The sequence below is a fragment of the Aquarana catesbeiana genome, linkage group LG01, assembly GCF_042186555.1.
Source record: "Aquarana catesbeiana isolate 2022-GZ linkage group LG01, ASM4218655v1, whole genome shotgun sequence".
NCBI lineage: Eukaryota > Metazoa > Chordata > Amphibia > Anura > Ranidae > Aquarana > Aquarana catesbeiana.
Genome location: NC_133324.1, coordinates 798,428,499 through 798,442,989, shown reverse-complemented (window position 1 = coordinate 798,442,989; position 14,491 = coordinate 798,428,499). Strand labels below are relative to the sequence as shown.

Here is a 14,491-nt window from a genome sequence, read left to right as displayed (position 1 = left end):
GTCATTCTTTTTGTTTCTGCATGTTCATACAGATAGAGAGAAACAGAGAAATTGGAGGGCAATTGGATTCATTCACATTTCAACTATTGTTGAACACTTCCTTTGTCTGGAAAACATGACAGCCTATCCTGTTTAGTTTATAAGGCGGACAGGGTGTTCTGCCATGTTCAATTGTATCTCCCAGTCTGCAGGTAGACTAAGACAGGACACTGTCACTCAGTTCAGCTAAAACGGGCATCTAATATTTATGACCACCCTTTTATAGGAAGCCCTGATAGATACAGTCTAAGTGCACAGGGAAGTCCAATAAAACCACCTGCATTTTTTTTCAAGGTTGCTTAAATATTTGGGTGATTTTTATCATTGTCATGTCTTGTCTTTTTAAAACATTGTAACTGAGCATTAGGAAAGACATTAGGCTGTTGTAGCCAGGTGTGTGCTGATTTTCAGTTACTAGATCTGCCCGTATCAGTAATACTGGTGGAATCCTGGATATTGTCTCTGCCTTTCAGCACCATTGTGCTCTGATGGCTTTCAGTTACATGCAGAGTGACTTGGCTTGTGTGACAAAAAGCCACATTACCAATGAGATTACACAGAGTTGGGGACAGAAGGTGTTCTGTGCAGAGAAAAACAATCTGCTCTGGGTTTCACGAGAATTTGGCACATGGACCTTCACTGATTTACGAGATGGTGGGAATTGGCTTAAGCTCAGATTTTATCTCTTCAGTCCAAGATCTTGTATGTGCTTTTTTTCTCTAGAAGGAATTTTGGGAATAAAAGTCCCATTCTGTCTGTAAATGAAAGATAATCTCCTGTTTGGGCTAAAGTGGAGGTTGTAATTCAAACAAATTCACGCAGTGGGAGGAAATTGTATGCATAGTGGCCCTAAAATTCTTACCTATCAAGGTTCTAGATATACTGAGACATACTTAGATATACTGAGACATATACCTATGCTACAAGGTATATGTATAGAAAAATAAAAGCTTAATTCACAAAGCTAGCCCAGATAAGGAGTCTTATTTTCGAAAAACCTATTTTTATTCCAATTGATATTTGAAAATTGAGTATGACTGGAAAAAAGCTTCTTATCCATGTTGTCAAAGCTGAACTCCATGCACAAAAACGTCCATTTAAATATATTCCTAATATCCATAAAGAATATAAATCCACTTTTTGTGCAACAAATGCCTTTGCGAACCCAGTTATTCACCTTGTAAAAGTAGTGGTGGCATCATCACTGTGCTGCACACAGAGTAGAGCTGTGGGAAGGGCCCAACTGGTCCATCCACTACAGGTTGTCTGTAGAAAAGTACAGGAGAGGGGCGGATACAAGATCAGTATAGGAAGCTCTTGCACAGAGGCTTCACCAGAAGTTTCACACTGGATTACTGCAGAGATCTGAAGGAAATACACAAAGCACACACAATTCAATTAATACAAGTGTCCTATATTTAGACAATATTTGCTTATCACTGAGTCTAGCTCTAAAGCATTGTGAAGTGAGCTCAAAATATTATAGTTTTAATATTACTCTCATGTGTTAAACAAATAAATCATATCAACATGCAATAAACACTTTAGGAAATCAGTTTTATAAAATGATACTTAAAAATGTACTACACTAGTAGAAAGGCTGGCGATAATGAGGAGCTATTAAAATCACCAAAGGCAGGGAACACATACATCTCCTTTCTTTGAAATGGAAAAGAATCCAATTGACATCCAGTATCCATCCCCTCTAACTCCCTTTGAAATTTTCATGTGCATATGTATATTCTATTCTGTATATCACATAGGTCTTTATTTGGTAAATTTAATTTAAATGTGTCTAAAAATTAGGGACAAAGCAAATAAATCAACTCTAATTAAACAGAAGAGGTTGTTTTTTTTTCTGCAGCGATATTGGTGCATTTACTATTTTAACAAAAAATCTGTCCATTTTAAAGTCATCATCATCATTAATTATGAAATATCAGATTACAGTATAACCTATCTACTCTGTATTTCTTTATTTTAAATGTGAACTCTAGAGGTCCCTGTTTATTGAAGGTAAACATTCCAGTACCTCTAGTTTTGACTACTATGTTGATTACCACCGCAAAATCTCTGCTCCTGCATGGAGTTTGCACGTTCTCCCTGTGCTTGTGTTTTTTCTTCCCCAGGTACCCAAGTTTCCTTCCACACTTGAGTTCCATGCAGATAAGTTAATTGGTTCCTGTCTAAACTGCCCCTAGTATGCTGGTTCCAAGTCTGTGCATATGGGGAGATTTGTGGAAAGACCTAGCAACCTACCTTGTAAAAATTTGCCAGGAAAATTTTATGGAAAAGGCTCCCAAAGCATGTCAGACATGGTGTCTAGAGAGCTGGCCCATAGATTTCTGTTAGTTGGATACAAAGAAATGGTTATCGTATATACATCTTTTGCTCAAATCACATTTTAGGGTTCCAGGAAAAGACTGCATGGTATACTTATTGTTATTTAAATAATAAAAATAATCAATTATTATTATTTATTGTTAATATATATTTGAAATATTCTTGTATATCCTCTTGTATTTAAATTTACCCTTATTGATAAATATATATATTTTTTTGAAGGAATACATTCAACTGGTTTATCCGCCAATGATTTTTATTCTGTTCAGATAGTCTTGTGAATCTTTGCAGAATGCACATCCAGGTTCTCAATTCTCATGTAGAATACACTGCTGATTATCAGCAGTGAAGGAGGATATGCACGTTACTGTGCTCTCAACCTGGTAAGCATGTTCCCTGAAAGGGTCAGGGTGCCAACCTTTGTTCTTTTGGCTTTAGTGCTGTAGTACAGGAGGCTGATAAGTATTTTATGGTAGATCTTTTAAAATGTGTTTATTGTTGCATTCTTAATTAATATAAAATTAGATGATTTTTTTATTTGGTCTAGGGGCCAGCTTTATATGGCTAATTGAAAACACTACAATAGGTCAACCACTTGACCTCCAGAAGGTTTTACCCCCTTCATGACGAGCATTTTTTGCTATTCAGTGCTGCGCTACTTTAACTGGCAATTGCTCCGTCATGCATCACTGTACGCAAATGAATGTATTATCAATTTTTCACACAAATAGAGCTTTCTTATGTGTGAAAAAAATGATCACCACTGAGTTTTTTTTTAATTATTTGCTCCCATGTCTTTGGCAAAAATCTCAATAAGTGTATATTTATTGGTTTGAATTAAATTATAGCGTCTACAAACTATGGTATATATACTGGAATTTACATCTGGAAGCTTTTGCTTTCTGAGGTGCTAAAATGCCAGGGCAGTACAAACACAAATGCCCCTTTTGGAAAGTAGACACCCTTTGCTAGAGACATGTTGAGTCCATGTAAGATTTTAGTTTTTGCCACAAAAGTTGTCACTTTAATATGATATTTCTCACACATGCCATGGGTATATGTGGAATTACACCCCAAAACTCATTTTGCTACTGCTCCCGAGTATGGAGATACCACATGTGTGAGAATTTTTGGGAGCCTATTCACATTCTTTTTTCATTTAAAAAATTAAAAATGAAAATAAAAATATCTTTAATAAAAGGTATCATACATTGGAGAGACTACTTTCCAAAAACGGGTCATTTGGGGGGTTGTTGTTTGTACTATCCTGACATTTCAGAACTGTGATAGGAAGTCAGAAAGTGAAATAATATGGAAATAAGTACAGCGCTGTGCCAAACAGTATTGAAAATAAAATAAAATAAAAAGTATATACAACCAGCAGCTAACACACCTCTAGACAAAGGCAAAGGTAAAAAGAAACAAGAAAATATAATGTAGCACTATATGTATATACAAATAATAATATATATAAACAATAAATGTGTCCTCAATGGAAAAAAATTTCCAACAACACTAGGTGAAAAAAATAGGCAATATTGACAGTGACTACAATGAATAAATGGTATAAATCTATGGTTTGAACATACATGTGTAACAAATCAAAAAATAATGTCCATAAAAATTAGATAATAATATTGGTAGTGATTAATGAGAAAAAAGGGGCCACCACCAGAAAGTCTCTAAGGGTTATGTGCTAGAAAAAAACTGATAATATAAAATGAGAAAAAATTAAATGGATAAATCCCGGGGTTTCTTTAAGGGCGAACTTGATCACTTCTGGTAAATGGATAACTAGATCGCAGAAAAGTGGAAGATCTAAATAGGCGGCAGAACCATCACCAAAGTTTCAGAGGAGGCTTACCCTTCTGTGATCCCATTGGAGATGGAGTTCAGAGACCATGACATTCTTTAACCTTAGGAATAGTCCTCCAATTTCGGAATCATTGGAGGTGGCTATAAATACACCCTCTGTGTTAACCACTCTGGATGCACGATAGTCGAATACATCCATATTAATATTAATATTAATTTTATTTTTAATTATCACTTTGTCAAGTATATTGCTCCGATTATTATAACTAGTCTTGCCATTTCAGGCTGTTTTGACAACATCTAAAACCTTTTTCCCTTATTGTTCATCTCTGCTGACACTTTTAATGGAGTGCCAGATTGTCACGATCTTCCCTGCCCCTCCCCAGCCTATCAGGACTTCGTTCTCGGGACTGGATGTGCTGTGGTTTCCGTTTTGGGAGTGAGGCTTGGTTTTCCGAGTAGAGCGCACTGACGCCGCATCGATATGGCGGATAACGTCATCGCGCCCACTCGTCTCAGGACGCCTGATGCATTGGGCGGAGCGGGACGGCTCCTCGTCCAATGCACCTTGATCTGAGTGAAAGCGAGGCTTGGTGCGCACTCGGTTTGTCTTTGTACAAGCCGATCAAGCGGCCACCTCCCTTTTCTAATATTTTATTCAGACACTTCACCTGTTAATGTTAGCGGTTTAAATACCGCCCTTTGCCCCTATATTTATATATACTCTCACAGTGAAACATACTAATTTAATTAACCAGGAAGTGACATCAATTGCGCCACTTCCGGTTCAGTGACACTCCCAGTGGGGGTCATTCTCTGTTTAAATTGCGGTGAGGTGGGGGGGCTCCACACCCCAGATGAAGGCTATGTAGCCGAAACATGTCGGGTGGACCCCTTACGATTACCGCAACCAATTTTATATGAGCTGTTTTTGATCTCCCATCAAGTGAGTGTTCTGATTTATTATTTTAATAAATTGATGTTTTAAACGTTATTATGCCATGTGAGCCTTTCTTTCTCGCATGATATTTGTGACACCTATTGAGCCTGTTGGATTGTCCTGAGGACGTTTGAAGCTGTAGCAAGACACCTACCCCCAATTGGAAGCTGAGGATAATCTGATGATTCATCTCGCCAGACCTGGTGGTCTACAAGCTTTCTTTGACCTGGAAGACGTAGGTCTTTCCAGGTCATCGGATTCCGGTAAGCCTCCTCTGAAACTTTGGTGATGGTTCTGCCGCCTATTTAGATCTTCCACTTTTCTGCGATCTAGTTATCCATTTACCAGAAGTGATCAAGTTCGCCCTTGAAGAAACCCCGGGATTTATCCATTTAATTTTTTCTCATTTTATATTATCAGTTTTTTTCTAGCACATAACCCTTAGAGACTTTCTGGTGGTGGCCCCTTTTTTCTCATTAATCACTACCAATATTATTATCTAATTTTTATGGACATTATTTTTTGATTTGTTACACATGTATGTTCAAACCATAGATTTATACCATTTATTCATTGTAGTCACTGTCAATATTGCCTATTTTTTTCACCTAGTGTTGTTGGAAATTTTTTTCCATTGAGGACACATTTATTGTTTATATATATTATTATTCGTATATACATATAGCGCTACACTATATTTTCAGGAAGTGAAATAAGAAAATAATGGCCTTTGAAAGCTTGAAGTTGGTAATTTGGGCCCCCATACGTGGCTAGGCTCCCAAAAAGTCTCACACATGTGGTATCCTCTTACTCACAAATAGCAGAATGTATTTGGGGTGTTATTCCATGTATATCCATAGCATGTGTGAGAAATATCTCATAAAGTGAAAACTTTGTGTAAAATATTTTTTTTTTTGGCCTTTTCCAAGAACTTGTGGCAAAAAAAATAAAATCTACCATGGACTCAACATGCCTCTCAGCAAATACCTTGGGGTGTCTACTTTTCCAAAAGGGGTCATTTTTTTTTGGGGGGGGGGATTTGACCTGAACTGTTTTACCATTTTAAGGCCTCTAAAATCATTTACGTGTATGGTCAACTTTAGGAGCTTCTGCCACATTTCTAATGTTGGGCATACAATTAATGTTCTTTTTATAGTTCAGTCCATGGGCTGAACAAAAAAACATTTACATCTAATGATGTGGATTAAAAAATCCCTGCCAAAAAAATGTATGGTATGCCCACCATTGGAAACTTCCACCACACATCCCCTCACTCTTCTAATGTTGGACATAGATGTAATATTCTTTCCTCCACACTATTTTTGATACCCCTTTGCCTAGTAGCTAAGAACATGGGAATTTTTTTTTTTACAGATTGTGCTCCCTTTGATTTAAATGGGGTTGGGGTATGGGGTTGGGGTTTGTCATGTGAACTTCCTGGGGCAGTTTGGCTTATCCCTAGGCATGAAGTCTAGGAAAGAAAATTTGAGGTTAATTAAAGGCATCTGTAAGGACTGGAGTTAATCATGTTCTAACAAGAACAGCAATAAAATGAAGCCCAGACACCAAGATTAGTCATTACAGTATAGTTCAGGCACTGTGCTGATGCTATGAACAGATTGTAAAAATCGACCATGATACAGCAGACACAAGCACCAATCTGTTTCTTCTATTTAATGCATCAAGTGACATAGTAGCACCTAGAGAGAGGTCACTGAGCCAGAAAAAGGATGCTTGATCCAGAAATGTAAGGCCTCCAGCTGAAAACGCTAGGTAGGCCAGTAAATCATTATAGCTTGATATTCCTAATAGAATTTAAGTAGGTACATTTTATTTCACCTGTTCTAATTGTGTTAACTTGATTTTTTCAGTCTTGGTCTGTTGCATTATGCATATATTCTCAAATGCTTGTGGTGAGTGAGACAATTACTTTAATATGGTCCTCTATTTTGTTTTAGCACTGCTGTTATTAAAAGAAAGGTGTATTTTCCTAGAATTTTTCCATGGCTTTGATCTGCTTTTCATGGTACAGTATCTGCAAATTGTGTGGGGGCTCAGATTAGTGTGTATTCCTAACAAGCTACTGCCACTACACTTAGAGCTGTCAGGCTAAATTCTTGTCACATGATTCTTCTCAGAGTATAAAACAAAATATGCCTTGTGTTGGCAGTGCATAGAGTATGATATCATCCTGAGAGACACAACAGGGCTGCAAGAGCTGTCTGTTCTGAAATATAATATACATATGAATTATAGAAAACCTGAGGCCACCACTGCTGACCTCTTCTAGTATCCTGGCTGTCATAATATCCAGTGGCTTCATTGCTTTCTGAATCATAGGCAAAGTATTTATATAAAGTATAATAAGTGTAACGCTAAGGTTGCAAAAAAAAAGGAAGGTGATAAAGTTATATGTAATATAAACATATAAGTGATATAATAACATAGAATTATATGTGATACAAACATGTAAGTGACATAATAGCACAAACTCCAATCATAATAAGTGTAAATAAATTATATAGTGTGCTAATGTAGTGACTGCACTACACCCAAAAGTCCACATTGAGCAGAATGATAAAATACAGTCTAATTAGGTTTGTGATCCAATGCACATGAGAAGAATTCCTGACATTACTGGGAACCTTGAAGTGAGGAAATAGAAGCAAACACCACCACCGTGAAAGAGAGAGGAGGCTTACCGGATGGTATTGACTTGGCGGGGTGTGTACCACCCAAGTCAACAAGGCTTGTTGGGTTCAAACCTCCCAATGGGGGACAGCAGGTCCTGGAACTCGGTCATTCGGTCAACCTTAAACGATCATTGGATGTTAACTGAAGTCTTCAGGAGTTTCGAGAAACGTGGAAACGTATTGTCACAGGAAGGGTATCATAGACTACGTCCTCCTCCTATGGGCTGGTACTTCGGAATCATTGGAGGAATTTTTCTTGGCACTCAATGGTAACGATCGCGGGATTGTTCTGACTTAGCAGTCCAGTCCTTCCAAGATTAATTTTTTGGATTTGGTGATCGAAAGTTCAGAGCAACAATTTATATTGAGTACCCACTTTAAGGTTACCGACAGGAATGGGTTTATACCCATGGACAGCTGTCATCACAAGTCATGGCTGAGTTTGGTTCCTAAAAGCCAATTCCTGCGTCTACGCAGGAATTGTACTGACATTTCCACTTTTAGGTCCCAAGCTAACATCTTGAGAGAAAGATTCATTGAGAAAGGATATAATCAGGCTGATGTCGATAGAGATCTTATTACGGTATTGAATACTGACCGAGCTCTACTGATGGTGGATAAACCTCAAAGAGAGGGCAACGACAATTTCAAATGGTCATTTCTTACCGGGTTCTCAACACAGCACAGATCATGGACATTTTTATACGGCACTGAGGAACTTTGAAGAACGATAGAGTACTTGGGCCCATTATATCTGAAAGACCCAAGGTGTTTATATCGAGGTGCACCTTCACTTAAAAACAAGATTGCACCTTCTATTATCAATCCCCCCATCAGGCCTACATTCTTCCACAACTGGGTAGGATACTATCCTTGTAAAAAGTGTTCTGTCTGCCAACACAACATTAGTAGACGTAGAGCCACTAAGGAATTCCATTCGACTGTAACTGGCCAAGTTTATACCATTAAACAATTCTGCGCTTGTGCCACAACCAGTGTGGTATACCTATTGACTTGCCATTGTGGAAAGCAATATGTCGGTAGAACCATTCGTTCATTTACCGCCAGAGTCACGGAACACATCAATTTAATAAAATTGGGTAGTATTAAACATACAGTTCCCCATCACTATCGAGAACACCATGCATGAGTCCCAAAAGGTACTCAATTTCTCATTATAGACAGATACATCGCTCCATGGAAGGGTGGAGCTAAAACTAGAGGGGTATCCAGACTCGAAACCTTCTGGATCTATGAATTACAGACTCACCACCCACAGGGGATGAACGTGGAATGGGACATTAACTCTTTTATAAATAGAGCCTAATAGCCACGATACTCGGAACGATTTTTGTCTTTTTTATGCCCATTTTTTAATGTCCATTTGTAAATTGTATATTATCATTTTTACCATATTTGATTTAGATTGGGGGCAGCATATAATACTGTCTACACTTGTGGGATTGCTCACAGTGTACACCCCAGACCTTGCTGTAGCGGTGTTCATATAGTGGATTGCACCCTTTCTATCAATACGGGTTCCTGTACTATAGATTTTGTTTTTTCTTTTTTTACCATCTCCACTATGTGGGACGGGCTGATTTTTTCTGGTTCCCTTTTTTTTCCTTACATTTACCTATTTGCAGACGGGCATGAGACCTGTATATACTATGTGACAAGCCCGTCATGTTTTTTGTTTACGTTATGATTGCTTTTCCGGGCCTCGCTTCCAGAGCGAGGCTTGGTTGGTGTGCAAGGCGGAGGTTACTAATCCACGCCTCAGTCTCATAGCGAGGCTTGGTTTGGATAGAAGCCATATAGCCACGCCTCGACTTCACAGCGAGGCTTGGTTGATGGACCTAATGCTGTAACACACCAAGTAATGATACACAGAGAGGAAGTCACTCATCCAAGCCTCAGTTTCGCAACGAGGCTTGCTGATTTTGAGACGACAGCCAGGGAACCATGCCTCATCTTCACAATGAGGCCTGGCTAACGGACTAAGCTTTTAATGTATGATGCATTCAGAATACAGTCCGTTATGCCATTCAGAAACACTGGCTATTGCCAGTATTATATTCATACAATCCATTTATGTGTTTAAACCACTTTCTTATTTGTATTTAAGATCTAAACACGGAGACAGGAAGTGATGTCATTTGAGATCACTTCCGGTGTCAAGTAAACTCTGGGGTCATTATTCTCATTTAAGCAATATTTTCCGGGGGGTCCACACCCCAGATGACGACTGTGCAGTCGAAACGCGTCGGATGAACCTTCCGTCAACACCGCCTTCCGTCAACATCGCCTTCCGTCAACATTGCCTTCATGCTTTTACATGCTTTATACATTTCTACCAAATGTGAGTGTTGAATTTGTATTTTTAATAAAATCACAACTTTTTTAAACGGTATCACGCTATGTCAGCTCCCTTTCTCTATTACGTGATACCCTTCCAGTGACAATAAGTTTCCACATTTCTTGAAACTCCTGAAGCCTTCAGTTAACATCCAATGACCGTTTAAGGTTGACCGACTGACCGAGTTCCAGGACCTGCTGTCCCCCATTGGGTGGTTTGAACCCAACAAGCCTTGTTGACTTGGGTGGTATATGCCCCGCCAAGTCAATACCATCCGGTAAGCCTCCTCCCTCTTTCACGGTGGTGGTGTTTGCTTCTATTTACTCACTTCAAGGTTCCCAGTAATGTCAGGAATTCTTCCCATATGCATTGGATCACAAACCTTATTGGACTGTATTTTATCATTCTGCTCAATGTGGACTTTTGTGTGTAGTGCAGTCACTACATTAGCACACTATATAATTTATTCACACTTATATAAGAAGTTCTGATTTCACTGTCATCTTGTTGAGTATTTTTTTTTTCAAGATCAGTGAATATCTCAAAGAAAAGTGCAGGATTCTAAAAAACAAATATACATACTCACCTTTTGGCAAATGTAGAACCTTTTGTTTCCAGAGGCTATAAATGCTATATGTCCTCTAATCCCCATGAACCTGTTCAGGACCAGAGGCAGAAGGTTCCTAACTTAAGGATATTATGGAGGAAAATATCGAAGACCCTGAATTTGTAGCAGAGGTGGCAAAAGAAAAGAAAAAGTATGGAAACATAAATAGACAGGGGATTTTTTTTTTATAATAAAAAAGAATTAAAAAGTGTTTTCAGTTTGATGCTCAGAAACAGAAAAGTTCTGCTTTAAGACTTACATAATAAAGTACATTTTCGGCAGATGGGGCAGGAAGTGGAGGAAAATCTTCCCAATGAGGAAAATATTTATTTGCTGCCCGTGTTCTTCTTGTACAAATATACCCTTGCACTATGGACATGAGGGGGAAATATTCCCAATGTGGACATTGTAAAGATTTTTTTTAATGGGTGAAATAAAATAAAGTTTTGACTAGAGCTTCACTTTAACAACATATTAGGTTGCTAAAGTGAAGTTAGTTATGAAGGGATAAGGAATTAAAATCCAAAAGGAGAGAGGATGCAAAGAGTTTGGGGGAGGGTGAGAATGTCTGAGGGGAAGGACATTGGGAGAAATGAGAAAAGAAGGGTTCTGGGGAAGGAATATTTCTAGTATTCAAAAAATTAAAAAAATGAGAATAAGATATCCACAACTGCCACATTTTAGGAGTTTTTCATGGAAATTGTTTAAAATTGCCTGTAATGTTTTATTTGTTCTTATTTTATTTTGCCTGTTTTTTACTGCCCTAAAGTCCTAGAAGGCAGTTGCCGGGCTCTGGCAATGGTTAGTTTGGTAGCTGTTAATATGCGTGATGCAAGAATGTTTTCTGTGTTAAAAAGACAAGGGATGCTTGTGTGAATTTATGATTGTGTGATGTTATGTGTATTAGGGCACTACCACCAAACTCGTGCCATTGTACTGAGCTGGGAGCAGCCTCTAAAGCAGCCAATCTTTTTTTATTAAAGTTTTAATTTTAAACACACAGCCGCCTCAGAAGCACATTACTCACAAAAAACTAAAGAAGGTAATCAGACTAACAGTGACAGTTCAAGTAATCCAAACAAAGCTGTTAGCAGCTTCCGTAAGCATACGGACACCTGTAATCAGCAGACATTAGCTCGTTTGGTAGCAGGGTAGAAAATGCTGCAATATCAGAAATATATATCCTTTCACTCATAGTTTCCAAACAAAGAGCACTGTATGAACATTACTTGTAGCTATCTAAAAAAAAACATAAACCTAATTTAACCTGCACAAATAGAACAAATAGAACAGAGTACCTATCAGTTACACATGGCTTGTAGTGCAATGAGACCTCTTCAAGAAAATATTATCAAGACTTTAAGTATGCATATCACTCTATACTCAAAGGGATAGTAGCCGGTCAGAAAACTGAGGCTACAGTTCGCACAGGCTCACCAAAATTAAACAATAGAAGATTGGAAAAGCATTGCCTGGTCTGATTAGTCTCCATTTCAGCTGCGATATTCAGATGGTGGGGTCAGAATTTGGCATAAACAACATGGAATCATGGATCCATCTTGCCTTGTGTCAACAGTTTAGACTGGTGGTGGTGTAATGTATTAGATAGATATTTTCTTGGCACACTTTAGGACCCTTAGTACCTATTTAGCATCATTTAAATGCCACGGCCTACCTGACTATTGTTGGTGACCATGTCTATCACTTTATGACTACAGTGTACCCATTTTCTGATGGCTACCTCCAGCAGGATAATGCACCAAATGCACCAATGTCACAAAGCTCAAATCATCTCAAACTGGTTTCTTGAATATGACAATGAGTTCACTGTACTCCAATGGTCTGCACAGTCACCAGATCTCAATCCAATAGAGCACCTTTGGGATGTGGTGGAACGGGAGATTCGCAACATGGATGTGCAGCTGACAAATCTGTAGAAATTGCGTAAAGCTAGCATGTCAATATGGACCAAAATCTCTGAGGAATGTTTCTAACAACTTGTTGAATCTATGCCACAAAGAATTAAGCCAGTTCTGAAGGCAAAAGGGGGTCCAACCCAATACTAACAAGGTTTAACTAATAAAGTGGCCGGTGAGTGTATATGGGTTCTTTCTGCACTTTTAACTCTTTTTATTAAGAATTTCAAAAACAAATGACATCACTTTAGACAAACTAGTCACATGACACTCTCAAACGCAACCAATTACTACTCCTCCCGTTCTCACCGTTAAAGATTCTGAAACTTTTTGAAGACCCTCATGTATATTGTCAGGAACCATGAATCAGACGATGACGGAAAATACAGTTAAAATCACACCTTTTAATATAATGGTAAAAATGGTACAAATAGTAAACAGTCAAAACATAGCCAGGATACGGTAGCCAAAGCCGGTAGTCAGAACAAGCCAGTAAATCAGGAAGCCAGAGAGTAGCGTAGTCAGAGGCAGCAGACAGGATCAGGAACCAGAAGGGACATCAGCCAGGCAAGTCTTCAACAGGAACACAGCAGAGAGTCTCCAGATATGTTTGAGCAAGGCGAAGGCACGTAAGGAATGAACCAGGTAGTTTAAATAGCCAGAAGGGGCTGGCTGTAGGCTGGACTGACGAGCAGGAAATGATCATCAGGTGAGCTGCTGTGGAACAATGAGTGCTGGCAACTAACCGATAGCTAAGCAACCTGAGCAATGAGAAGGGTGGGCTGAGAGCCCAGCCATGACAGTACGCCCTCCTCAAGGACCCCTTCCACTCAGAAGACCACCGGGTTTGAGGGGAAAAGGTCTATGGAAAGCACAGAAACCATGTACGTACAAGGATGAGACCCAAGAGCGTTCCTCCGGATCATACCCTTTCCAATGAACCAGGTACTGTATGCATCCGTGGCACCTACGAGAGTCAATGATTGATTGTATCTCATACTCTTCATGGTTCTCAACCTGAACCAGGCGAAGACGTGGTACCGTGGTGGTGAAACGGTTGCACACCAAAGGTTTTAATAAGGAGACATGGAAAGCATTCAAAATACACATGTTAGAAGGAAGGTCTAATGCGCAAGCCACTGATTTGATCCTATGGAGAATATGGAAAGGCCCAATAAACCATGGTGCCAGTTTCAGTGAGGGAACGTCAGAGGTTACGAGATGACAGCCAGACCCTCCCCCCAACCTGGTAGGAAGACACAGGTAGGCGTCTGCAGTCAGCATGGAGTCTGTACCTCTCACTGGCACGTTGCAAGGACTCTTGGACATGCACCCAAGTGGAATGAAGATCACGGAAATGCTCCTCTAATGCAGGAATTCTTTGAAGAACAAAAGAGTCAGGCAACATGGATGGTTGGAAATGAATGGAGACAATCGGGAAGCGGAATTGACGGCACTATTGTGAGCAAACTCCGCCCAAGGTAAGAGGTCTAACCAGTTGTTATGGTGATCAGAAATGTAGCAACATAAAAACTGTTCCAAGGGCTGGTTGGCTCGTTCTGCGGCCCCATTGGACTGCGGGTGATATGCAGAGGAGAAAGAAAGCTGAATTCCCAACTGTGCACACAAGGCTCGCCAAAACCTGAACACAAACTGGCTACCCCTGTTCGAGACGATCACCTTGGATAGCCCATGTAAGCGAAAGATTTCTCGAGCAAAAATGGAAGCCAGTTCTTTAGATGTAGGCAACTTCTTAAGTGGAATACAATGAGACATTTT

General features: G+C 39.2%; 1 pseudogene; it reads right to left on the bottom strand.

The window, feature by feature from the left end:
• Positions 1-8,253: 8,253 nt before the first annotated feature.
• LOC141127783 (uncharacterized) lies at positions 8,254-14,041 on the bottom strand (annotated as a pseudogene).
• Between the last annotated feature and the right edge of the window lie 450 nt (positions 14,042-14,491).